Genomic DNA, 27,825 nt, shown 5'->3' with positions numbered 1-27,825 from the left:
CCTATAATATCTGTAACAGTCCGATTCTCCCAATTTTGAAAAAGGACACGGATGCAAAGGTCTATCGGTTCATAATTGATTTGAGGGAGGTAAACAAGATCGTGGTACCTCAGTACCCGGTGGTTTCCGATATCACGACGTTGCTTACCTTGGTCCCGCCTACGGCGACCATGTTCTGAGTGATTGATTTGAAAAATGCCTTCTTTTCTATTCCCATTCACCCTGATAGCCGATTTCTTTTTGGGTTCACATTAAACAATAGATCTTATCGTTTTTGTAGAATTCCCCAAGGCTATACAGAAAGCCCTAGTATTTACAGTCAGGCTTTGAAACGACAGTTGGATTCCTTTGTTCTACTCGAGGGGGTCGCCCTCATTCAATATGTCGACGACATCTTGTTGGCGGCTGACACCCTGGAGTTGTGTGAAAAGAGCACGTTATCCCTCCTTTCCTTTTTAGCCTCCCACAATCATAAAGTATCTAGGAAGAAATTGCAATTCTGTAGACCAAAGGTGACTTATTTAGGTCACCTTTTGTCTAAGGAGGGGCGTGCACTCACACCAGATCGTATCCAAGTAATTTTGGACACACCGAGACCATCCACGCAGAAGGATGTGCGTGCATTTTTGGGTCTTGTTTCTTTTTGTAGACAGTGGATATTGGGGTTTTCACACATAGCCAAGCCATTACTAGCTCTCTTGACAAAAGACACGCCCATTCCGATCCCCTGGTCAGATGAGTGTGATGCTGCGTTTCAGCAATTGAGACAGGCCCTTTGTTCAGCACCAGTGTTAGGGACCCCTGACTATGCAAAACCCTTTTCGTTGTATGTGCATGAGAAAGATGGATGTGCATTGTCAGTCTTAGTACAGATGCACGGCGACAAGCAGCGCCCTTGTGCATACTTTTCGGCTGTGCTTGATCCTGTCGCCCGAGCATTACCAGGGTGTTTTCGCTCGGTAGCGGCGACAGCTGTGTCAATACGCCAAAGTGAAGGAATTGTGTTGTCCCATAAATTGTTGGTGTTAGTTCCCCATGCTGTGGATGCCCTGCTTAATCAAACAAAGACGCAGCATTTGACCAGTGCCCGTTTAACGGGATATGAGCTGACGCTTTTGGCTCCTCATATTACGTTAAAGAGGTGCGTGACCCAGTACCCCGAGACCCAGCCTGAGGCGCAGAAAGCGCATGATTGTATTCTTGTGACTGAGGAACAAACAAAGGGTCGTATTGATCTCCAGGATACGCCCTTTTCAGAGGTAGATGGAGAGTTGTGGGTAGACGGATCATGCCTGAAGCTACCAGATGGTACGACTTCAGCAGCGTATGCAATTACCACATTACACACGATAGTGGAGACAGCACGCTAGGGGTGGGCGGAATTTGCGAAATCGCGTTACGCAAATCTCCGCGAAACGGTAAAAAATCTCCGCGAACACGCAGAAATTCCGCGAACACGCGGAATTGCTTGTTCGCGATACTTTTTTCCTGTTCGCGATCGCTGTTTGCGTGCTCGGGGTGAAATATCTCGCGAACACGCATATTGAGAACGCGAACAAGCAAAAAATTTCGCGAAGTCGCGGAACGCAGATTTTTGGCCAATTTCGCGTTCTCCGCGGAACGCGAAATTACCCAAATTCCGCAAATTCCGCGAACGGAACGGAATTTACCGCCCAGGCCTACTGAGCACGCATACCACAGAAAGCAGCTCAAGCAGCGGAACTGATAGCCTTAACACGAGCATGTGAGCTCAGTACAGGATTGTGTGTGAATGTTTACACAGATAGCCGCTATGCCTTCGGAGTAGCGCACGATTTCGGCCTACTCTGGAAGGAGAGAGGGTTCTTAACGTCACATGGGGTACAGATAATGCATGGGGAGTTAGTCCACAATCTCTTAACCGCATTGACATACCCGAAGAAAATTGCCATTGTTAAGTGTAGTGCCCATAGGAAAGTAGTTGATAAAGTTGGAGAAGGGAATGCGTTAGCAGACCGAGTAGCACGGGAGACTGCGACGCAGCCCGGCGCTACTGCCATGTATGTAGTAAAGTCACAGGTGGAAAGATGGCGTGATGCGAAGGAGGAAGTGCGAGAAATGCAAAGGACCGCTTCTGATAAAGAGCGGGAGCAATGGGCTAGCGAGGGAGAGTTGGATGATGAGGGCTGTTGGAGAAATAAGCAGATGGATAGATGGAAGTTACCCACGGCTTTCGTACAACCTATGGTTCAAATGGCACATGGGCTAGCACATGTTGGAGCTTCCGCAATTGTGAAATTGCTTACCCAAGTCTGGGAGCATCCAGAGATTGCTAGCACAGCAAAGAGGGTGGTGCAGACCTGTATGATTTGTCTGAAGTATAACCCAGGGAAAGGCACTCGAACTCCAGTAGGAGGATTTGCGACGCCCACTGCACCCTTTGAGGTTCTGCAGATGGACTACATCCAGCTTGAGCGCTGTAACAATTTGAAGTATGTTCTAGTAGTGGTTTGCGCTTTCAGCAAATGGGTTGAGGCGTACCCTACGAAAGACAATACTGCAATGACCACGGCGAAGCTGCTGCTAAAAGAGTTTTTCCCTCGATACGGCGTCTGTAGACTTCTGTGGAGTGATAATGGCCCTCACTTTGTAGCGGATGTTATAAAGTATGTCTTGAAGGGTCTAGGCATCACTCAGAAGTTTCATGCCGTGTTCCACCCTCAGTCTGCAGGACTAGTCGAGAAGTATAATGGTACACTGAAGCTTAAGATCGCCAAAATCCAAGCTTCAACATCTTTGACTTGGCCAGACGCCCTGCCACTGGCGTTATTGTCAATTAGGTCGGTGCCACACTCTCGAACTGGCCTTACGCCATATGAAATCGTATTTGGACGCCCAATGAATATTTGGGGTCCACCAAGGCCTAAGGCTGTGTATGATGTACCTTGTGTAATGATGAGCGATTATCTGGCACAGTTAACGGATAATTTGGTTTCTATTCATCAACAGGTCCGAGAGGCGCTCCCTGATCGGTCTACCGGTGAAGGACATGGTCTCCGGCCTGGAGATCATGTTATGGTGAAGGTTTTCGACAGAACGAACAGTTTGGAGCCGAGATGGGTAGGACCTGAACAAGTCCTCCTTGCAATGAGGACGGCAGTGCGAGTCTCGAACAGGAAGAATTGGATCCATTCCTTGCACTGCCGAAAGGTACCGCCCGGATTGGTGGAGTCTGCCGTGCTGACCGATCAACGAGAAATCCTAGCAGCAGAGACAGGCCGTGCTGCGAAGCCGAATGACACTGAGGAGCTCTTTCCGGACCACACGACTTCTGGAGGAAGGCGATATCATCTTCGACCAAGGAAGTAAGGTTTCCAGTGCCGGGACATACTGTCAGAACGGCCCTTGGGTTAGTGAAACGGAGAGCCGATGAGGCAAGGGGGGGGGATCAGCCCTGCATTAGTGTAGTGACACCCGTCTTGGCCCGCTGGTGAAGAAATCAACCGCTGCCCAAGGGGAAGAGTTCTGACAGACTTTTTAGTTTCAGGAAGATATCAGGGTATTGTTTCTTTTGACATGGAGAAGAAGAAAATCCTTTGTGCGTTGGGGTTCATGCTAACAGTAGCTATCGTTGGTATAACCACATGGTTTGTGGAGGAGGCAACTCCTGCTCGAAAGACACTTGTGTTGACGACTCCAGTGCCTGCGGAGCACTACTTTTATACACTGCCATATCAAGAGTTGAAGCATCGACAATCCTATTTGAATAACACTTTCATTCAGATGCTGCATCACACCCACGTTGCTACGAACGCTACGAACTGTTGGATATGTGGGATGATGCCAGCCCATCAGAAGAAAGGAGGAACGCCATTCATACCACTTCCTTTCTCTCATAATGGCTCTTGTAGAGCATGGTACACTTTGCTGTTTGCCACTCGGAAACCGACAGTGGGACGATTGCTTTTTAGACTTAACAGAGAATGCCATCAAGACAAGAATGGGTATCCACAAGCGAATGGGACAATTTGGGAATGGGAAGAGTACCGACCGGACAATGAATCCATCCCCTATATCTTCACGAACACAAGAGACACTGTGGGGAAGGACAAATTCGTAATCCAAGTAGCACAAGCTCAAGCAGATTTGTGTGTCCAGAGTGTGGGTTTTATCCCTGTTGGTGTCAGTGATTGTATAACTGTATTGAACATCGACGGGCTGAACAACAGTACCTTCCTAGCGTCCCATAATACCTATTTTGTATGTGGAAATAAAGGTTATTACCATTTGCCGGCTGGGTGGTCCGGGGTATGCTATGTATCATTCCTATTACCTCCTGTATTCTTAGCACCTGCGTCATATCATAAGGATTTGAAACTGTTGAATAATGTGACTGTAAATAGATATAAACGTACTCTATCAATTGATGATGTGGATCAGACCGATACCAGCTTGCAACAGTATATTGATTTTAACTTAGGACTGTTCTTCTTTGTTGGAGCTGCTTTGAACAGTAGGAAGATCCGAAGATTGACAAGAGTGGTAGAAGCTGTGACAAATCAGACTGCTGCCGCTCTTGGGAATCTTACGGAAGAATTACAAATAACTAGGATTGTTGCATTGCAGAATCGTATGGTACTAGATGTAATGTTAGCTGATCGAGGTGGAGCCTGTAAAATTATTGGAAGTAGCTGCTGTGTGTTCATCCCTGATCATACGCCATCCGTTTATAACGCCATTAACAAGCTGCATAAAATAGCAGCTGAAATCCACACAGAAAACGGCACTTGGTCCTTTTCTGGATGGTTTTGGGCGTTGGTTACTGCCTGGGGATGGAAGGTCTTAACTGGTCTCTGCATTATTATAGCAGTTCTGTTCCTTTTCTGTATGTGTATTCAATGTGGACCATTGTGCTGTTCCGTATGCATTTCATTCTGCATTCCAGATAAGAAAGCTATTGCCGATGTTGCTCGACAGAAGGGTCTAGCTAAAGAGGTTAAGGGAATGATGATAATTGATATATATGATGATTATTCTTGGAAACCGGATGTCTTCAGTAAATGCTGAAAGGGTCGTCTGTTGTAAATTAAGGCAGAATGTGATTAAGCATTTACTGAAAACATTAATGCTTCCCCTTTTGATCATGTTTTCTTCGTTATGTTGACCGAAGTCCGGACTCCATTTTGTATTGACATGCTGCCATGTGTTCACCACGAGGAGAGTCCGACCTCTGTGTTAGTTGCTCTTGTAATCTGCCTAGCAACAGTTTATAAATAGCTCTCTCTTGTCCGTCTGGCGCATGCCCAGACTTGACCACATCTGTTATAATTAGCTTTGCTTGACCATGTCCTTTCGCGGGCTCAAGGAGTGTGTTGGCTCCGCCCATGTATTGATTCAGTATCGAGAATGACCATAAATGGTAATGTTCTTCGGCCTCATGTTGTATCCACCCACTTATGAGCCCCTCTGTTGTGTATAAAAGGGGACTGTGTACGAATGTTCTTTGTGCTACTCCATGCAATACTGAAGAGTGTTGTGTGGATTGTAGGACCACCCTTAAGGGTTAATAAACGTTGTTTTGTACTTTGCAGTTTCCGTGCCAACTTCCTTATAGATTCCGTTACAGGAGAGCGAACCCTTGTGTCTTGCGGGCCTAGCTGGGGCCTGTATTCATCACTGTTCGCCACAAGATGACCCCACATGTGGAACTGTGTACTGAGTCCTGAATGGCAGTGACCCCAAGTCCGTGGCAGTGACCACAACACCAGACTCCCTTTAATTAGCGAGGCATATTTCCATATGCAAGGCCGGCGACACGCGGTGCCACTAACCCTGTTCAACACAAGCCGATCCCACATGTGGAACTGTGTCCTGAGTCCTGAATGGCAGTGACTCCAAGTCCATGGCAGCAACCACAGCACCAGACTCCCTTTGATTAGTGAGGCATATTTCCATATGCAAGGCCGGCGACACGTGGTGCCACTAACCCTGTTCAACACAAGCCGATCGCACATGTGGAACTGTGTCCTGATCCTGAATGGCAGTGACCCCAAGTCCGTGGCAGCGACCACAGCACCAGACTCCCTTTGATTAGTGAGGCATATTTCCATACGCAAGGCCGGTGACATGTGGTGCCACTAACCCTGTTCAACACAAGCCGAACCCACATGTGAAACTGTGTCCTGAGTCCTGAATGGCAGTGACCCCAAGTCCGTGGCAGCGACCACAACACCAGACTCCCTTTAATTAGCGAGGCATATTTCCATATGCAAGGCCGGCGACACGCGGTGCCACTAACCCTGTTCAACACAAGCCGATCCCACATGTGGAACTGTGTCCTGAGTCCTGAATGGCAGTGACTCCAAGTCCATGGCAGCAACCACAGCACCAGACTCCCTTTGATTAGTGAGGCATATTTCCATATGCAAGGCCGGCAACACGTGGTGCCACTAACCCTGTTCAACACAAGCCAATCCCACATGTGGAACTGTGTCCTGAGTCCTGAATGGCAGTGACCCCAAGTCCGTGGCAGCGACCACAGCACAAGAATCCCTTTGATTAATGAGGCATATTTCCATATGCAAGGCCGGCAACACGTGGTACCACTAACCCTGTTCAAAACAAGCCGATCCCACATGTGGAACTGTGTCCTGTGTCCTGACTCCTGAATGGCAGTGACCCCAACTTCGTGGCAGTAACCACAGCACCAGACTCCCTTTAATTAGTGAGGCATATTTCCATATGCAAGGTCGGCGACACATGGTGCCACTAACTCTGTTCAACACAAGCCGATCCCACATGTGGAACTGTGTCCTGAGTTCTGAATGGCAGTGACCCCAAGTCCGTGGCAGTGACCACAGCACCAGACTCCCTTTGAACAGTGAGGCATATTTCCATATGCCAGGCCGGCGACACGTGGTGTCACTAACCCTGTACAACACAAGGCGCAACACCTGGTGCCACTAACCCTGTTCAATACAAGCTGATCCCACATGTGGAACTGTGTCCTGAGTCCTGAATGGCAGTGACCCCAACTTCATGGCAGCGACCACACCACCAGACTCCCTTCATTTTTATTTGTTGTTGTTTTGTTTAAATAAAATGTTTTATATGTAAATCTATACATGACTAAGATTCTCGTTTGTCCAACTGCACAGGGACAATTCCGGGCCTAAGAAGGTTTTTGGGGGTATGTTGGTAATGTGGGAAGAGGGTGCATTACCTGCTGATGTGGGGAGAGGCAGCGTGAAAGGGGTATCTCTCACAGAAAGAACTCCGGTATGTTTTCAGAAATCCCTCGGACTGATGCCAGCTGACGAACTGAATCACAAAATGGCTTTTTAATGCTTATGTAGTGTGACTTATGAACAGTTCGCACCCAGGCTCGCAGAGGGACAACTGCAGCCGTCCACTCTACTCACAGATGCAGTAGTACGAGCCGTCTGCTCCCAAAGGAACAGCAGCATAGTAGCTTGCAGAGGTACAGGCACAGCAGCGTACTAGCTCACAAAAGTAGAGAGTTGCGAGCCGACGGACTGGCTTCTAACGGCATAGCTGCGAAGTGGTGATGTTGGGCAGAGGGAGCGTGACAGGGTTATCCCACACAGACAGAGCTCCGGTATATCAAATTGCCCCGGGACCTTTTTCTTATATTTTCACTTGATGCAAGAAAGCGCGCTTTCTGGACCAAGGCCTTTCTCCCTACCAAATTTGGCGCAATTCCGTTCAGCAGTTTGACCTGTAGCCCTGTCTAAAGTTTCCTATGAAAAATCGATTGAGAACACGTTTGCACCCCCCACATAGCTACCTGTCGCAGGCGTACTCGCTGTTGGTTTGCAGGTCAGTGGTCTAGTTGTCAACATGTCACGGCCACTTCCTGAGGGCAGGTTTGCAGTTTGCACACACACCACACCCATCCGGCACATGCATCACAGGCCATGTGACCACGCAAATATAATGGATCGACAACGTCACATCCTTTATTACCAGTGGTGACTGGATGGCGGACGTTCCACGGGTCTCAATCATAAAGAGTCCATGAAAAGTTGCGCAGAGGGTTAGTCTCACCCTGATCTGATGTGGCCGTCAGGGGCCTACCACCACGTGGCGCGGACTTGAGTTGCACAGGGTTAGTGCCACCCCAAGCTGATGTGGCCATCAGGGGCTTACCACCACGTGGCGCGGACTTGAGTTGCACAGGGTTAGTATCACCCGAGGCTGATATGGCCGTCAGGGGCCTACCACCACGGGGTTCAGTGCATTCGAGCTAGTGTTCGGACATAGACCTTGCACCCTTCTAGATATGACAGCTGAACAGTCGACAGAAGAGGAGGATGAGGGGAAACCATTGTTAGGTTACTCAGCCACCTTGAAGAAAATCCTAGCGACTCTGTGGGAAGAGGTTCATCAAAACCTTGAGAAGGCACAGCCAAAACAGAAGACATATTATGATAAAGGCACTCAAATAAGACAGCTGACAGTGAGGGATAATGTACTCATACTTTTACCTTCCTCGGACAAAAAGCTGCTAGCGACCTGGCAAGGACCATATACAGTTGTAGGACTAGTAACCCCAGTTACCTATAGAGTAGCTATTTCTAGAACAGGACCCAAGGGACAGGTTTACCTGATTAATCTGTTGAAGAAGTAGGAGAAACCCCCCCTCAGAACAGAGGCCCTGTTGCTTCTGTGAACCACATTACCTGTACAAAGTCTATAGAGATACCCATCCAACCCTCCTGCTCAATGTCTATAGAACGGCCAATAACAGGAAAAACACTTAGTGACCGCTTAAGACAGCAGTTGTATATCCTGCTAGACTGTTTCCCAGGGCTCAGTTCCAGTAACCCGGGGAGGACTGCCTTAGTAAAACACAACATAAAAACAGAGACAGGGACAGTCATAAAACTACGGCCTTATCGCATCCCAGCCGCAAGACGCCAGGCTGTAGAACAAGAAGTGGACGCGATATTAAGAGCAGATATCATCGAACCCTCACAGAGCAACTGGTATTCCCCGGTGGTGTTGGTACCCAAACCAGATGGGAGCCTCCGGTTTTGCATCAACTTTTGCCAGCTGAATGCCCACTCCAAATTCCACAGTTATCCCATGTCGAGAGTTGATGAGCTCATAGAGAGACTGGGAGGGGCTTGTGTAATGTCCACCATCGACCTGAGAAAGGGACACTGGCAAATTCCTCTCCATCCAGCCACCAGAGAGTAAACGGCCTTTTCTACTCCATCCGGCCTGTATCATTTTACGGTCATGCCCTTTGGGCTAAACGGAGCCCCCGCTACCTTCCAAAGACTAATGGATATCATTCTATAAGCTCATCAACGATACGCAGTGGCCTCTCTGGATGATATTGTGGTATACAGCGCTGATTGGGAGACCCACTTACAACACACGCGGTGTCTCTTCTTCTCTCTCCACCAGTCAGGTCTGACACTTAACCCCAAAAAGACCACTCTGGGCACCAACCGTATAGAATATTTGGGCTACTCTATTCAAGCAGGGACACTGCGACCACAGTGCACAAAACTAGAAGCCATCCAAAACATATCAAAGCCAAATATCAAAAAGGACCTAAGAGCGTTCCTTGGCCTGGTAGGGTATTACAGGCTTGTCTTGTCACAGCCTGACCAACTGGGTGATCTTCGGCCGATCCTTTACCTCAGCCGTAAATTGTTCCCACGAGAAACCCACTACACAACAATGGAAAAGGAATGCCTTGCCATCAAATGGGCTATGGAGGCCCTATAGTATTATTTATTGGGACATACTTTCTTTTTGGTTACTGATCAGGCCCCCCTCACCAGGCTTGCCACTCACAAAGACACAAACCCCAAGATACTCCGCTGGTTCTTGTCCTTACAGCCTTTTTTTCCAGGCCCTTCATGCACCCGGTCGAGCTCAAGGGAATGTGGACTTTCTATCACAGTATCTGTCAGAGACATGCCCCAATCATTCATGCCAAGAAGGAAGGCAGTGTAATCTACCGCCACCCTCTGCCTTGGTAACCGTGAGTATTAGCCACGATGGCGCCTTCAGATGTTGTTTGTACGTGCCATGCCCCTCAGATGACTGGCACCTTCTGTGTGGGCTTGCTGACTGCACGGGCCCGCGACTATGTTGACGTTGCGATCACTACCAGCGTTGCTCCAGAACCTCATCCTCGCTTAATTGGTGACGGCTCCCAGCATTGTCCGCGTGGTTACCTTGCCCTCATCGGTCAACACGGTGTTTTTTCTTGTGTAGTCACAGGTAACACAAGCCCGCGAGGGGCCCCGATGGGCGCCCTGTTTACACACCTGACCTCACCTTGGTGAGTGTGGGGTTGTCGACCGGCGCCTTGCCGGGGCACTGCGCTACGCCCCCCTGGGACCTTTCACTTGATTTTACTTTGTGCTCCTTACTTGGAGGCCTGGCACCACTACAGTTCACAACAAACCCAGTGTTCATCTACTGGACACGCAGATTCACTGTGTGACCTCCTCGACCCTGGGCGCATTAGCCAGGGATTTCATGTATAGTTCCTCATACATCAACTATGTCTCTCTTGTTTTCTTCGTTTTGTTTTTGATTTTATATTAGGACACTACACTTTAGTGTCTCCACTAGCCGGATCTGATACCACACATCCATGACCCTAATGGGGTGAGTTACTTTTTGTTGTGTGCCACTCCTGCTGCTTTCGTTCCTTCTTTTTATTACATTATCTCACTGTTTCAAATTTGTATGACAGACACGTCATTACGCATGCCACTAGCAACCTTGTTCAGCATGCGGTTTGCATCAATTTGTTGCATGTATTGTCATTTACAAATATTGTGACTTGTATTTCTAGTATTGTAATCTTGTCTTTTACCTTGCAGGCTGTGTTTTTAGAATTACAGGTACCACACTTTCTTTGGGTGCTGTAAGGGTGGTCATCTGTATACTGTACTTTAGACCACCACCATTTAAGTGTAGGTAGATCTTTTTGGTCCTGACGAATTGCCATCAAATAGACTTAAGGGCAAGAAACATGTTGACCACTTGACAGACGCAATTAACCCACATCCTTAGAGTTGGGATTAGCGTTGTTTTGTCTTATTATTTTTAATTAGGGTAGGGGCCACGTTCATGAAAACATTTTCTGAGTGGACCTTCTCCCCTATTTTACTTTTTCCTACACATCACCATCACCTACACAATTTAGGGCCCTCACACGCACCTCACCCACCGGCTTTTGGAAAAAAGATCTCCGCCAGGAAGGCCCCATCTCGGGTGCCGATCGGGGATTACAGCGCCGCCCCGATAAGGAGCAGACCCGATGATGAAGCATGACATCTAGCTGGCTGGGTGTGTGAGGGTCTTTTTCCAACTAGGAGAAGTTTCTTCTCCACTTCTTGCGCAACTACTTACTCTCAAGTAGAGCCTATTTCTCAATACACGTTCGCCTGCATTCACATTAGGAACTGCACACCATTCTTGTTATAGTGTAATCCTACGCCCTTCGCGGGCGGGAATTCCAAGACGGCACCTGCGGTCGGACGTCCAGAGGGGAAAGTAGGCAGTCTAGTCTCCACACATAAGAGAGGACCTGCCCAACGAGAGGAGGGATAAACAACAGAGGAGAAAAACACTGAAGAGGACGGTGGTTCGTTCTTCGTGTTTCCCGAGGATCTGGACTTCAAAGGCTGGCAAGAACCCCCGCGGTAGGCAGAGGAAGATGGAGAGGAGAAAAGAGACCCACAGACAGAGGAACCGCCCAGAGGCAACACTCGAGAGTCCAGCTGACCCAGATAGGAGGAGGGTGGTGAGACTCCCCCAGCCACAACCCAGGAGGGCCATGGCCATCGGAAAGTACCCTTTTTCAAAGATTTTACTGCAGGTTGGTGGAGGATGGGGCGGTGAGAAGTACGTACTGCCCGTATTCACTGAGACCCTTATTCCCACCACTTGTCCCTCTTAGCTGCACAATCCTGGTCGTGGGTGAAGGTGGCGGTAGGCAGACTGACCCAAACCCACTATATCTGACCATTGTTTATTTTTCTCCGAGGGTTCGGGCCACACTCCCTCTTCTGGCGTCCTGACAAGGAGAAGTAGATAACGAAATATCTCAATCCCCACCCTCTTGAGGAGAACTTGAAAGAGAGAACGTCCACATTATACAGTGGCTGGACTGACATCAAAAGAACCTTCCTTTTGTTATTGTTTTGTTTCCTTGCTTTAACCCCATATGACCTGTTCCTCGCCGCATATGGACGGGCCAATAAAATACCCGCTAAACCTCGCTCCTAACTCCGTGCTCTATATTCATGGGTGGCCACATGGCCCGTGTAGACAAGTGTCTCTTAGCCCTGATAATGTCATCCCTTATTAGGGACTGGCAGCCCCTTATGTGGTGAATCCATTGGGTGCACTTGTTTAGGAGAGATCCCTTGTCTTCTATGTAAGGGCGGCAGAGAACTCCGCTCCGGCAGCGGAGTCTGCGGAGATTTGCCTACTCCACGCTCCTCTGGCAACACGGAGTATAGGGCAAAACTCCGACTCTGCAGCAGAGCCAGCCCCCCTGCTAAATAGGCTCCCCGCCTCCACCCCCCTAATAAAAAATATTTACAAACTAATTTAAAATAAAATAAACACACTTACCAGTTCTGCGGAGTTCCCGGGCTGCCCTGCTCCTCCTCGCCGTCTCTCTCCTACGTCAGACATACATCTTGCGAGAACTGCGCAAGCGCACGCACGTGTGCCTTTCTCGCAAGATGTCTTGCGAGGAATGCACATGCACGAGCACTCGCGCATGCGCAGATCTCGCAAGATGTACGTCTGATGTAGGAGACAAACGGCGATGAGGAGGAGGGCAGCCCAGGGACGTCGCAGTATAGGTAAGTGTGTTTTAATTTATTTTTAAATTCATTTGTAAATATTTTTTTAGGGGGGTTGGAGGCGGATAGCAGAGTTCCACTAAGTTTTTTTCCAACTCTGTGCAAGCTCCCTGATTGCTTTTGTACATTTATCATGTACACAACGTTACTTGTATCTAATGTTTTGGCAGCACTGCCTGGCACTCAAGGCAAACCGGCCTGAGACTGGACGGGGATTACAGGAGGAGCAGATGCCACGGTGGGGTGTGTGGATTACCAATGGGTTGCCACACTATTGAGCACCCTGTCAGGTTGTGTGTGGCCTATGCTAGCACACCTCAGTGACGCATCCCTAACTGATCTATTTGTACTCTGTGTTGCTTGAGCCTTGCTGTTACCTGGGGGCTGTCTTGCAATACCCATGTCCTGTTAGGGGGTGGAAGTAGGCTTTGTGTGTGCTCTCATTATTGATTTTACCTGCTGCATTTCAGAGTGAATCCTACTTAGGGAGTCAGAAAGGCTACTGATGGAAGCTTTGAGGGCACTCATTTTGCTCATCAAGGGCCATATGTAGGTAGCAACACATTTACCGATTCATAAATACCGAATTTTACCGATTCGGTATTTATGAATCGGTAAATGTGATGTAGGTACTGATTCGGTAAATTTTACCGAATCGGAAAAATTCGGTAAATATGAATCGGTATTTACCGATTCGGTAATGGGGCATACCTTCCCATTGATTCCTATGGGCCTGGAGGCCCATAGGAATCAATGGGAAGCCAGTCACCATTACCGATTCGGTAAATACCGATTCGGTAATGGGGGGAGCATATACAAGGGTGGCAGGGTGTCACATTGACACCCTGTTGCACCCCTGATTCTTGCATGTGTGCACATGTGGCGCACATACATGCCCTAAGGGCATGTATGTCTGCCACATGGCACTCTTACATCTGCAAAATATTGCGTTTTGCAAGGTATTCGTTATTTATCACCAACCTGTATTTGGTGGTAAATAACAAATTCTTAATTCTAATTTGCACTCTTTAGAGTGCTCCCTACATTCAGGATTCGGTATTTACCGAATCCTGAATTATGCCTCCTACATCCCAAATAGCTAAATACCGGTCGGTAACGGGATATTTACCAAATTTCGGCCGTTACCGACCGGTATTTAGCTACCTACATGATGCCCCAAGTCTATTATCTTCATGGAGACAGATCTTTGGAAAGGGTCCACAGTGGCCCTACAGGGGCCCCACTTATTTACCCAACACTGCTCCTTCTATCTGTGCTCTTATGGTGATTTTACCTGCTACTACTTGGCCCTCTGAATAGTACTGCGAGTGCCATTCTCTGTGCCCGCCTCTGTGCCCGGCTCCCAATACTGGGGGGGGAGGAGGTCCAATGACCCTAGATGGTCTGTAAGAGTGGAGTATCTATTACTACAGGGAAAGACAGCCACATCGTTTTGGGAGGCATGCATAGGAGTTCCCCCGCTATCAAAGCTCACAGGGGATACATTTGAGGATTCAGGCGGTGAGATCCTACTGGCTGACTTTTTGAACATTGCAGGTATGCGCCCAGGTATGCGCCCATTGCATATAGCACTACTCAAAACCTGGGAAGTACTATTCTTAGGCAAGGTATTAGTAAGTGTAGTGTCAACGAGTCCCTCTCATTCAGTTAATAAACTGTTTATTCTGTCCAATGCACCCCCCCCCCCCTGCTGCCAGGCTTGTACTTAAGCCTTTCTTCTTCCCCTTCTTTGCCTTCTTCTTACAGCCATCACCCGTACCTCCCTCACAGGTGTTTTTCTTTCCCATTGTGGCCCCAAGTTTATCTGAAGAGGGAAGCAAAAGTGGATCTATCGGGTGGCCTTCACGGACGACACCGATGTCAATTAACCCCAGGAACTCTGGCTACAATGTCAAACCTTCAACTTCACTAGCCAAAGTTAATTTCGAGTTCTGGGTCAAGTTCACCTGAGCAAGATGTAGAGATGTCCAGATGTCAGAAGGGTTGCCCGGTAAGGCCTCCTCCGGGCAAGGATGGGCCCGCCCTTGGCCCGGGCTTTGCCCCGGCGCATCCTGTGCAGTGGGAGTTGTGGCGCGCAGCCCCGCCCTCTGGACAAGGTGATACTGGGACTTGGAGTCCCTGCCTGAGGTCCGCTTAGTCCGGTTCGTGTGCCACACAGTGGGAGTTGTGGCGCTCTTATCAGCGCCTGGGCAGCAGCCCTGCCCTCTGGACAAGGTGATACTGGGACTTGGAGTCCCCGCCTGAGGTCAGCTTAGTCCGGTTCAAGTCCCGCATAGCAGGAGTTGTGGCGCGCTTATCAGTGTCTGGGCAGCAGCCCCGCCTTCTGGACAAGGTGATCCAGTTATTTGGAGTCCCCGCCTGAGGTCCGCTTAGTCCGGTTTGTGTAGGAAAGTGATATTTTTGGGAACAATATTTATTTTCCTATATGTTTGTAAATCGATATTGTGTGCATCAATTATATGTCATTGATCCAAAAATTTGAAGTTTTACCACTTGAGAGTTATTCTTTTCATCTAAATGTCAATAGACACTTACTAGAACTTTATTTGGATGAAATGGTCTCTGAATGGGGAACTGAATATATGTCTCAGATATAGATCCTGGCCACTGACAGCTGGATCTTGTTATTTTGCTAGAAATGTACTATATTCCAAATTTGAAGAACAATTGAATGATACACGGTTACATTTCTTTTGCCATCTTTGTTTTTTCCTGTGTCACAGTTGGCAATTACAATGGCCACTGGAATAATGTGATTGGAATATGTGGCCGTTTTTTGCATAATTATATGTACCCATTTTTTACATAATTATAGATTTGTCCCATTTGCCACATAATGCACCATCTGCTGCATAATATGCAGATTTTAATAACAATACACTTTATTTCTACCTCCAACGGTTTAAATGTTACTACAAACGCAGCAACTTATGTCGCTGCACCCTCAAAGGCCCTTTGCAAAGCTTGACTGGCCACCTTTCTGTTGCTTATTGCTCTATTTGGGTGCTAAACTGATACTAATGAGGAGCAACCAACGCCCAGACAGTGCTAACAAGTGTAGAAATAACAAAAAAAAGAAATTCGACTATCATAAAATTTGCTGAATTACGCCACAAAATATTTGCCTTTTCCTGCTGCATAATTTACTCACCCTGCAGCATATTTTGGCGTTCCCCTGCCACATATTTTCAGTGTCCCTTACAATTACTCCTTCATCTGTTGTTACCCAGGTCTTGTGGCGAGCTTAGTTGCAAAGGAGGACATGTTCATGAATTTTCTATGCTTACCATTAGGTTATCTGTGACTATGGTTAGTGATTAATGATTGTTGTTTGCTATTTATTTGTGTCTTTACTTCAGAAAATAAAAAAATAACACTGACATAGAGGCAAAGAGAGCAAATATTTAGAAAGTTCTACGAAGACCAAAAGGAACTAGGATTGATATGGATTATAAAATAATTGTTGTTAATAAATCACATAGGCTAGGGGAGGACAAGCACAAAGTGGACATAATACAAATATGACCAATAAAATAAAATTACAAAAAATAGGAAACATAGTAATGCAAATATAATAACAACAATTTGAAGACATGGTACCATTAAACAGCGTGCTAGGGGAAATTACATTGAAGTAAACCTTTAGGGCAAGGTACATTGAAGTCACATATTTCAACTACTGAAAATGCTTTTGTATAGTTCAAATTTGTTAAAGTGAAAAATTGAGTTATTCCGAAAAAAACATATTAAACATCTGCATAAACTACTTCTCCAGCAAAACACAAGAGGATTTCAAGTTTTTGCACAATAAAGGGTTTAATGTTCGATTACACTAAAGTTATTTTGGCACTTATGTAAAGCATAAAATGCAAATTAGACCATTCATGAGGGGATATGTCATTGCTGAGTCACTAACTCATAAGGAAATTCCACCAATAAAATGCAATTCTCATACAAGAAGATATGTGCTTAGAGAATGATTTCAAGGCAGCCCAGGGTGGGCTCACTTCAAAAGTGTTAAACTGACACAAACCTGCATATTTATGGGTATTCACAAACCTTACAAGGGCAGCATCTTGCCTTAAAGGGTGTCTTTAAACATACATGGTGGTTTAGGTAATGGGGTACTTGCATGGAAAAATATTTTCCTAGTGGAGAAGCAAAACATAATAGAAGGTGCTAATACAATGTGGAGTTCGAAGTCCTCATGCAGGCATGTACAGCTGTGCATTGCTGTATGCGTAAGTGGATGCACTGATTGTATGATTCACAAATGAATGAGTAACTTGTGCTGTTAGAAAAGTTTGACTTATCTGTGCACCTTCATAAAAATCAAATGTCCGCTTATTAGGGAATTTACTTAGGTATATTATTGCAGATGTTTGGCGTTTTAATGTTTATCATAAAATCTGCAAGCAGAAGGGAGTGGACATTCCATGAAGGCATGTCCTTGACAGTTTGTGAACCCCCATAAACCAGTGAATTTTTGATGTTCACAAAGTTACCCAAATCCAGTCCCACTCATGAAACAGTGGAAGGATCTGTTTCAAGGGTTTTGAAGGAAAGGTTCCCCCGTCCAAGGGCAACTCCTAGCCTGAGGGGGGGAGTGTCGCCAAAAAATAAAATGGCAATGTATTACCATTTCATTTTTCATCCCCTGTCCCGAACTGAACATCAGCCAATTCTGAGTGAGAGCCGCATGTCAATTAGGTTGGGTTCCTCGTTTCAGGGTCTTCTGCACCGTTCTGCAGGAGTCTGTCATAGCCCTCCCCTTGTTTACTTCCAATGCTTCCTGTGACCTGACCCACTGATCTGTCAGGTCCTGGGTTACTTTCAGCAAATGTTGCCACTGAGTGTGAACTCATTATTACAGGCTTCCCAGGAGTATGGCTGCTGCTGCGAACCCAATCCCTCTCCAGGAGCTCTCGCCATACAGCTCCAGTGTCCACCCCTAGCCCAGGAACGATGTGATCAGTGTATGTATAGAAGGTTGCATGAATGTACAAAGTGAATGCATACATTAAACCCTGCACAGATTTATGTTTGTGCAAATGAGTGCTTGAGAAACTCATGAATCCATACACTTAGTCAATTGCCCACTCATCCATACGTGGACATCCTTTTACATAAACCTAATCTTTGTTATCTGCATTAACTTAGTCGTTCACACCTATGCACAAACAGCAGAAGCACTTCCACGCAGGCCTTTAAGTGGGATGAAAAAAATGGGGGGTCTCTCATAGGGGTGTGGCCAATGTAATTAAGGGAGTGGGTTAAAAACACATATGCTAAAAATCAGTGTTCAGCATAGTGTGCCGCCCGACTAGTATTTTGCTGTTACTGTCATTGCATCCAGAAACCGATGAGCAAATCTAAAATTAGAGCCATTAAATCACAGTTTTTGGAGAAGCAATAGGGACTTAAGGAAGAAAAGGAGCTAATAAAACCAATGGTTAGACAATATATCACATTACCTTTGCATAATCAAGTTCACCATATTTACTTATTGTAAATAATGTTTTTCATCGTTTTTTGTTAACAGGATTTCGATTACACCTGATCCCTTGGTTTTTAGCTGTCCCACAAGGTTTTGCGAAACAAGGTACTCCCAAACCTTGTCCTTGTGACGACTTTTCAGAACAAGATACCTTACATTTTATCTTTTTCTGTGATTTTTATGCTCAGTTGAGTAAAAGATTTATAATTCCCCTTCTAAAAGATTGCCATTTTTTTCAAGTTAGGCCCGCCTTGCTATACCTCCAAATGCTATCTTCACAAATGGTTTGTTTTGGGGTTGCAAGTTTTTTATCAGGAGCCATCAGATGTAGAAAAAAGCTGTCATTTTAACAATTACTATCAAATCATCTTTTTTGTTAATGTAATCATGATTACTTGAATGTCTACTGTTATTTGAATTGTAAATTTAGCACATTGCACTTTATATTACAGCATTTTGCACGTCATTGGATACCCCCTGTTCTATTTAGTAATTTTAAATTGTAGTGTCTACTATACTGTGAATACTAAAATTAACTTCTTACATATTAATATTTGCCCAATTGTTTATGATAATGTGAATGTAGGATTTTGTACTCCACTAGTTAGTATTCGATATGTTATATGTTATCATCTGCCCCAGTTAGGAATTTTAACTTGCTTATTCTATATAGTAATATGAATTTGGCGCTATGCACTTTATATGAAACCCTCTGCTCTGTCCAATATGTTTTACTTTATTTTCTGGTTTCCAAAACATGAAATTTTAACTGTCATTTGTAAAGCAATGTCTTTTTATTGATGAACTGTTTCCTCCTATATGTTCACTTTTATGGCATTGATTTGTCGAATAAAGTATGTAAATAATGTTTTTCATCGTTTTTTGTTAACAAGATTTCGATTACACTTGATCCCTTGGTTTTTAGCTGTCCCACAAGGTTTTGCGAAACAAGGTACTCGCAAACCTTGTCCTTGTGACGAGTTTTCAGAACAAGATACCTTACATTTTATCTTTTTCTGTGATTTTTATGCTCAGTTGAGTAAAAGATTTATACTTCCCCTTCTAAAAGATTGCCATTTTTTTCAAGTTAGGCCCGCCTTGCTATACCTCCAAATGCTATCTTCACAAATGGTTTGTTTTGGGGTTGCAAGTTTTTTATCAGGAGCCATCAGATGTAGAAAAAAGCTGTCATTTTAACAATTACTATCAAATCATCTTTTTTGTTGATGTAATCATGATTACTTGAATGTCTACTGTTATTTAAATTGTAAATTTAGCACGTTGCACTTTATGTTACAGCATTTTGCACGTCATTGGATACCCCCTGTTCTATTTAGTAATTTTAAATTGTAGTGTCTACTATACTGTGAATACTAAAATTAACTTCTTAAATATTAATATTTGCCCAATTGTTTATGATAATGTGAATGTAGGATTTTGTACTCCACTAGTTAGTATTCGATATGTTATATGTTATCATCTGCCCCAGTGAGGAATTTTAACTTGCTTATTGTATATAGTAATATGAATTTGGCACTATGCACTTTATATGAAACCCTCTGCTCTGTCCAATATGTTTTACTTTATTTTCTGGTTTCCAAAACATGAAATTTTAACTGTCATTTGTAAAGCAATGTCTTTTTATTGATGAACTGTTTCCTCCTATATGTTCACTTTTATGGCATTGATTTGTCGAATAAAGTGTAAAAAGAGGAAGAAGCATCCGGAAATATGATACAAGTAACATCATACATACAAGTCAGAACTATTGGTTTTGTCAATGGCTGTAAGTTGCATAAGATAAATAAGCAGCAACTATGGCTTGTATATAATATTGAAAATGCTTCCAATTAAAGCCCTGGTGACACCACCACAGTGTTGCTGCTCTTGAGTTTCAAAAAGAGAAGGGAAATCCAGAGAGAAAATGACTCTCTTTAAAGGATTTCTCTTACCCTACAACGCTCACCTGGCGTGACGTCATGCCGTAACATCTCCACCAATGAGCAGTGTGAGCACATGCACGTCCATATGCCTGCTGTCACTGCAGTCCAGAAAAAAAATGGGACCACCTGTGCCAGGGCACAAAACAGAGCCCGATAGAGACCTGTTTCGAGGCCCCCTCTAAAAAACTGCCAGTGCTCAGCAGTGGTGAGACCCGGCCCACTTAAAGCCCTGCTTCCACGTATATAAAAAGTCAGACTTATTGGCAATGCCAATACTTACTTAATCGCTGTTTTCAGAAAATGTGAATTTGAGACAAAACGTTGGAACAATATATCTAGATAGGTTTTTATTAGACATGTTGCAACTTGTTATATCAATTTCCCAAGTCACTAGCTTTGGGTATGATCTAAAGTTTGAATATCCTGGGAACGAATCAAGCTAGCAGGAAGTCATTGCAATGTAACTGCAGGTCCTTTTTGAAGCATTGGTCACCTCTACAGTGACAATTTCCCAACAATTAACATATTTGTGTATTTTTTGTTGTGTTCACATTTCGTGGTAACATGTGTCTTTGATACAAAGCATAATGAGGAATCCAGTGAAAGTGTTGCATCAAAAATCCCAGCTCAAAAATGTCTTAATGTCTGCGGACAATATCAGAGAAAATAATTCAAGTAAGGCAAGTTTGGCAACAAGTTAAATAAAGAATTGACTTTTGGTGAGGGGATTGTGTTGCCATGTTGTGGACCTCTGCCTCTGCTAAATGACAGCTGAATAAAGATATGTGGGTATGGACCACTGACCTCGGCTTCAAGCAGGGTCCCTGTAAGTTTGTCGTTACGTGGGGAAATAAGAAGTCTTTTTAGATCACAAAATGCTGGTGCACACGAAAGTGCCAAACTGACTCATTTCCATTCTGCAACATAACTGATGGACAGATCGAAAGATAAAGTAACTGCACTGTTTCCTTGGGGAGCGCCTTGATCAATAAAGCCTGTAGATCTCTTGGTCTCTTCTTTCAATACTGTGATTCTTAGCAAGACTGATACTCTGCCTGCATTGTGTGTGTTTTAACCTCACTGTGTGGGCTGTTTCTTTTGCTGGGTGTTCTTCCTTTTGTTGCTGATGGGTGGTTGTCTGTCGGTTGTCTCTTTCTTTGTAGTAACAGGCGTTTATAGGATGTCTCCTGAAAGCAGAGTTGTCATTTGAATCATGTGGGAGCCGGCCTCGTGGCGTGGTCCTGTTTCCCCGAGCTAAGCCGCACGAGGTCCCATGCACCTCGGTGCTCCTCCATTTTGGACTATACGTCACTCCACGTGACCACCTGTGTGACCCCGCTTCACCCGGCCTCTGTCCCAGCGAGGCCCGACATCGAGGCGCCAACCCCTGGCCCGGGGGATACCACGTGAACCCTTCCCACTCCCGGCGGAGGGCAGTATCGATGGGACCCCCAACCGTTCTTCCACACCTAGGTGCGATCACCCCACAGCTCTCTGGGGCCTGGCGCCTCCCCTGCTGGGCGTCTGGCCGCTCTCTACCCGGCCTCTCCGCCCCCTCCGGGCGCAAGGGTCCGGACATCAAAGGGCTCCAGTCCTATATCTGGGGCGACCCGACAACAGGACAGTAGTTGTATCCTGGAGTCAAGAGTCCTGCTGATCGGATCGCGGCTGACCCTACGGAGGAAGACTCTGCCTGAAACTACCTGTTGAGCCCTGCTGACGACGTCGCGGCTCCATCGTACCTACAAGACCTTTACGAACCTTTGGGGCCCTGCTGACGCCATCGCGGCCCGACCTTGTGAACTTGCCATCAGAGCCCAGCTGACCTCGTCGCGGCTCGACCGAAGCGGACCTACCACCGGAGCCCTGCTGACTGTGTCGCGGCTCGACCCAAGCGGAACTACCACCCGAGCCCTGCTGACGCCGTCGCGGCTCTCCTCGACCAAGCCGCTCTGAGACAGCATCCAAGGTCTGGCACAGAGCCCCCTTCCACGTACCTGGTTGGTACTGAGACTGTCCCGCTACCCTATTCCCTTCGAGACATTGAGACTCTTACTGGATCCCTCGATCTCACTGTAAATATTGAACGTACTACTTTTTGATAAAGAACCAAGTCAAGCAACCGATATTGAGTCTTGTGTGGTGGTGTTACTGGGCCTAGTACGATCATAGGAGAAGGACCCCCCCCCTGCAGGGGCTTCTCAGCGGCGCTCGGCTATACTTGTGCGGTAGGAAGGTGCCCCGGAATAGTCTCCCCGACTCCCCGGTGGTCCTCGCTCCAACATTTGGTGGCCAGCGACGGGATCCGAGCCAGACGCAATCGTACAGGCAAGTAACGCAACCACTACCTGACCAGACGGAAAAAGAGAAAGGGAACCATGGACGGCCAAGAAGCAACCGTGGCCGCAATCTTCCAGCTGGAAAAACTGGAAGAATACACCCACAAAGAACTCAAACAATTCTGCAAAGACAAAGGGATCGCAACCACAGGATTGGGCACCAAGGAAGAGATGCAGAAAGCCCTGAAAGCCTGGACAGAACCCGAGACCACTCCACCCCGAGCCGAAGGGACCTCGGCCCGGGACGGAACCCTGCCGACCCCAACCCCGACAGATGGGGGGCGAGCCGACCCAGAAACCAGCCTTTCCCCCGAAGAAATGCGAGAACGGGAGAGGGTCCGGACACACGAAATGGACCTCGCCCGACTCCGGCTGGACGGTGAGCTCCTACTGGCGGAGAAGAAGATAGCCTTGGAGCAACTACGGCTGCAAGAGGAAATCGAGGAAAAGAAACGGCGTCGGGAACTAGAGGAGAGACGGCTAACCCTCGAGCACGAGAGGAGCCATAAGGAACTTGAACTCAAAGCTAAAACGGGGGAGACCAGCAACCCCGGAACCCGGGACGCTCTGCCCCTGACCGAGCCAAAGGTTCACATCCCCAAGGATGTCGTCAAAGAGTACTATAAAAATGACGACATCCAGCAATGGTTCCGAGCGTACGAAGTAGCCATGACCTCCCATCGGGTACCCCGGAAGGATTGGGGTGCCGGCCTATGGGGGAGGTTCCTCAGCGAAGGCCGGGATACCTTGCTGCAACTCCCCGACGCGGTGATGACATCATACGACCACATGAAGGAAGCCCTACTCACACGCTACGGACTATCAGCTGAGATGTACCGGCAACGCTTCCGGGACTGCAAGAAGCTCCCCGGTACCACGTGGGTCGAGTACGTGGACTTCTTCAGCCGAGCGTTGGAAGGTTGGATAAAAGGAAGCAAGGTCACCTCATACAATGAACTGTTCGACCTCATTGTCTGGGAGCACCTCGCCAACAACTGCTTTGTTGAACTAAGGCAACATCTCCTGGACAGTAAACTGACCGAGCCCCGGAAGCTCGCCGCCGAAGCAGACCGATGGGTCAACACCCGGGTCCCCCGGAACCCAGTGGGGGACTATCCACGGAGTACCACGGGACCTCCCCGCCAGCGAGGCGGAGGAGGGGGGTCCCACCGCAATCGAGAATTCCCGGCCGGGCCGCCCAGAAGCCCGCCACAAGGCCAAGCCACCAACCACACTTCCCCGACCCAGGGCCGAAGGGGGACCCCTATCGCACGGCCTGGACCACGACCGACAGTGACCTGCTTCGGCTGTCAGCAGACCGGCCACTATGCGAGTGACCCGGCCTGCCCCGTGAACCGACGGAACGGGACCACTGGGCCCCCTCCCCGACAAATAGCCGCCGCAGCCCTGGGGGAGGAAGAGGACGAGGAGGAAAACCACGACGACCGGTCCCCCGAGTGGGAACCAGCTGCCATGTCGCTTGTACGCCTGGGCTCCCGAGAAATGGTGTGCCGAGCCGCCATCCCAAGCAACACCCAGAAGTACCAACAGTGGGTCACCATCAATGGACGACGGGGCGAGGCCCTCCGGGACACTGGGGCCAGTGTGACCGCTGTCCGCTGCCACCTGGTGACCCCCGAACAAATCCTGCCGCATGTCCTCTGCCCTGTCCGGACCGCGGACAACACCGAGAGCATGTGCCGGATGGCCAGGATCCCCTTCGAGTGGGGAGGAGTGTCCGGCACCCTAAAAGTGACTGTCCGCGACGACGCCCCAGTGGACTGCCTCCTGGGGAATGACCTAGAGAGCTCACCCTGGGCCCAGGTAGAACGCCGAGAGCATCTGGGGATGCTAGGACTGCCCGAGTGGGCCTGCGCCACCACCCGGTCCATGACCGCCCAACCAGCCGCTGCCACGGCCCCCGACAAGCCGACGGGCCCCGAACTATCACCCTCCTCCGGCACGGAGGAACCTGACGAGGAGGCCGGGCCACCCGAACCTTCTCCCGACGAGGCCGCCTCCCTCAGCGAGATCCCCGAGCTGGCCCAGTGGCGCCACGACGGGGGCTCCACCCGCGAACAATTCCAGCAAGAGCAGAAGGCCTGCCCGTCCCTCGAGGGGGCCCGACAGCAAGCGGCCGCCCAGGCTGCGGGGGACCCCACGGGAACCCACTGGGTCTATTGGGACAATGACTTATTGTATAGCGAGCAGAAAGTCGCCGAACTAGGGGCCGGCCGGGTGCTGGTGGTCCCCCTCCGATTTCGAGAGTTCCTCCTGAACCTGGCACATGACGTGCCTCTCGCCGGACACCTCGGGCGGGACAAAACTTACAGCCGCTTAGTGACCCATTTCTATTGGCCCCGAATGAGAAGGGACGTGGACCATCACTGCCGGTCCTGCCCGACCTGCCAAGCTAGCGGGAAGACTGGGGGGCGAGTGAAGGCACCCCTCCAACCATTTCCAGCCGTCCACACCCCGTTCGAACGAGTGGGGATCGACATCGTGGGACCCCTCGACCCCCGAACCGCCCTGGGGCACCGCTTCATCCTGGTACTGGTCGACCACGCCACCCGATACCCCGAGGCCATCCCACTCCGCACCGTGACAGCTCCAGTGGTGGGCCGGGCCCTGATGGGCATCTTCTCCAGGGTGGGGTTCCCCCGAGAAGTGGTGAGCGACAGGGGTACGAACTTTATTTCGAAGTACATGAGATCCCTCTGGCAACAATGTGGGGTCACCTATAAATTCACTACCCCTTACCACCCCCAGGGGAACGGACTGGTCGAGCGGTTCAACAGAACCCTGCAGGGGATGATCAAGGGCCTGGAAGAGCCCCTGAGGAGGAGACGAGATGTCCTGCTGCCCTGCCTCTTGTTCGCCTATCGGGAGGTACCACAGAAATCCCTGGGCTTCAGCCCCTTCGAACTGTTGTATGGGCACCCCGTTCGAGGGCCCCTCAGCCTGGTCAAGGAGGGCTGGGAGGCGGCCATCCAAGATGCCCCCCCCGACGTCTACCGGTACCTCCTGACCCTGCGGAACCAGACTCGGAAGTTCCGGGCCCTGGCAGAAGCCAACCTCGAAGCCAGCCAAGAAGACATGAAACGCTGGTATGACGAAAATGCCTCAGCCATCGAGTTCGAGCCGGGCCAGCAAGTCTGGGTCATGTCGCCCGTGTACCCCTGCGCCCTGCAGGACAAGTGGACCGGGCCCTTCAAAGGAGTTGAGAGGAATAGCCCTGTCACCTACCTGGTCGACATGGAGTCCCCGAGGAACCCCCTCCGGGTCCTGCACGCCAACCAGCTCAAGCCCCACTTTGCCCGAACTGAACTAAGCCTACTGCTGGCTACCGACGATGGGGGCGAAAGTGACTCCGAGCCCCTACCAGACCTCCTGGGGTCCTCGGGCCAAGACGGCTCCGTGGAGGGCGTCCGCCTCTCCGCCACCCTGACACCAGAACAGCGCCATGACTGCCAGAAGCTGCTGCAACCCTTCGCTGCCCTCTTCTCTCTCACGCCCGGGGTGACCCCCTGGTGCGTCCACGATGTGGACACAGGGGACAGCCCCCCTGTACGACACCGCGCTTACAGAGTACCTGACCGAGTCCGAACATGTATACAGACCGAGGTCGCCAAGATGCTCGCCCTCGGAGTCATCGAGCCTTCCGACAGCCCGTGGGCCAGCCCGGTAGTCTTGGTGCCGAAGGCCGCCGCCCCCGGCACGGCCCCCGAACTCAGATTTTGTGTCGACTACCGGGGCCTGAACGCAGTCACCAAGACCGATGCCCACCCCTTGCCACGAGCCGACGAGCTGATCGATCGCTTAGGGGCCGCCCGTTACCTAAGCACCTTTGATCTCACCGCTGGGTACTGGCAGATCAAGCTCACTCCCGGCGCCCAAGAACGATCCGCCTTTTCCACTCCCGATGGGCACTACCACTTTCGGGTAATGCCCTTCGGTATGAAGAACGCCCCAGCGACCTTTCAGAGGCTAGTAAACAAGGTCCTGGCCGGACTAGAAGCCTTCAGCGCGGCCTATCTTGACGACATTGCCGTCTTCAGCGACCACTGGGCCGCGGACTTGGGACACCTTGGGGAAGTCCTGGCCACTCTCCAAAGAGCCGGGCTCACCATTAAGGCCAGTAAATGCCAGATCGGTCAAGGATCTGTGACCTATCTGGGCCACCAGGTGGGGAGTGGCCAGGTGGCGCCCCTCCAGTTAAAAGTCGACGCCATCCAGGCGTGGGAGCCTCCCGCAACCCAAACCGCTGTCCGGGCTTTCCTAGGCCTCACAGGCTACTACCGACGATTTATCAAGGATTATGGCAGCATTGTGGGCCCCCTTACAGAGCTCACTTCAAAGAAAAAGCCCAAGGCGGTGCACTGGACGCCCCGCTGTCAGACCGCTTTTGATGCTCTCAAGGCAGCCATGTGCGCTGCCCCTGTGCTACAGGCCCCTGACTACAGCAAGGAATTTGTAGTCCAGACCGATGCCTCGGAGTACGGAATCGGGGCGGTCCTCTCCCAGGTGGACACCAAGGGCCTCGACCGACCTGTGGCCTTTATCAGCCGCCGACTGCTGCCGCGAGAACAGAGGTGGAGCACCATCGAGCGGGAGGCCTTCGCCGTGGTATGGGCTCTCAAGAAGCTCCGGCCCTACCTGTTCGGCACCCACTTCAAGGTCCAAACTGACCACCGGCCCTTGCGGTGGCTCATGCAAATGCGGGGCGAGAACCCCAAGCTGTTGCGCTGGTCCATCTCGCTGCAAGGGATGGACTTCACTGTGGAACACCGGCCCGGCAACGACCACGCCAATGCTGACGGCCTGTCCCGCTTCTTCCGCCTCGGCGAGGAGAACCCCCAAGGAGATGGGTGACTCTCCCTGCCTTCAGCTGGGGGGGACACATGTGGGAGCCGGCCTCGTGGTGTGGTCCTGTTTCCCCGCGCTAAGCCGCACGAGGTCCCATGCACCTCGGTGCTCCTCCATTTTGGACTATACGTCACTCCACGTGACCACCTGTGTGACCCCGCTTCACCCGGCCTCTGTCCCAGCGAGGCCCGACATCGAGGCGCCAACCCCTGGCCCGGGGGATACCACGTGAACCCTTCCCACTCCCGGCGGAGGGCAGTATCGATGGGACCCCCAACCGTTCTTCCACACCTAGGTGCGATCACCCC

General features: G+C 49.1%; 1 long non-coding RNA gene across 1 annotated transcript in view; it reads right to left on the bottom strand.

The window, feature by feature from the left end:
* LOC146788898 (uncharacterized) overlaps positions 1–15,001 on the bottom strand; it is a 157,834-nt gene extending 142,833 nt beyond the window's left edge. Inside the window, exon 1 of the long non-coding RNA XR_014969722.1 lies at positions 14,819–15,001. This is a non-coding gene — a long non-coding RNA (uncharacterized LOC146788898). The remainder of the gene's footprint in view (positions 1–14,818) is intronic.
* Positions 15,002–27,825: the final 12,824 nt, after the last annotated feature.

This window comes from Triturus cristatus, chromosome 10, assembly GCF_964204655.1.
Source record: "Triturus cristatus chromosome 10, aTriCri1.1, whole genome shotgun sequence".
NCBI lineage: Eukaryota > Metazoa > Chordata > Amphibia > Caudata > Salamandridae > Triturus > Triturus cristatus.
The sequence above is the reverse complement of the archived record's forward strand: the minus strand, read 5'-3'. Positions and strand labels throughout refer to the sequence as shown.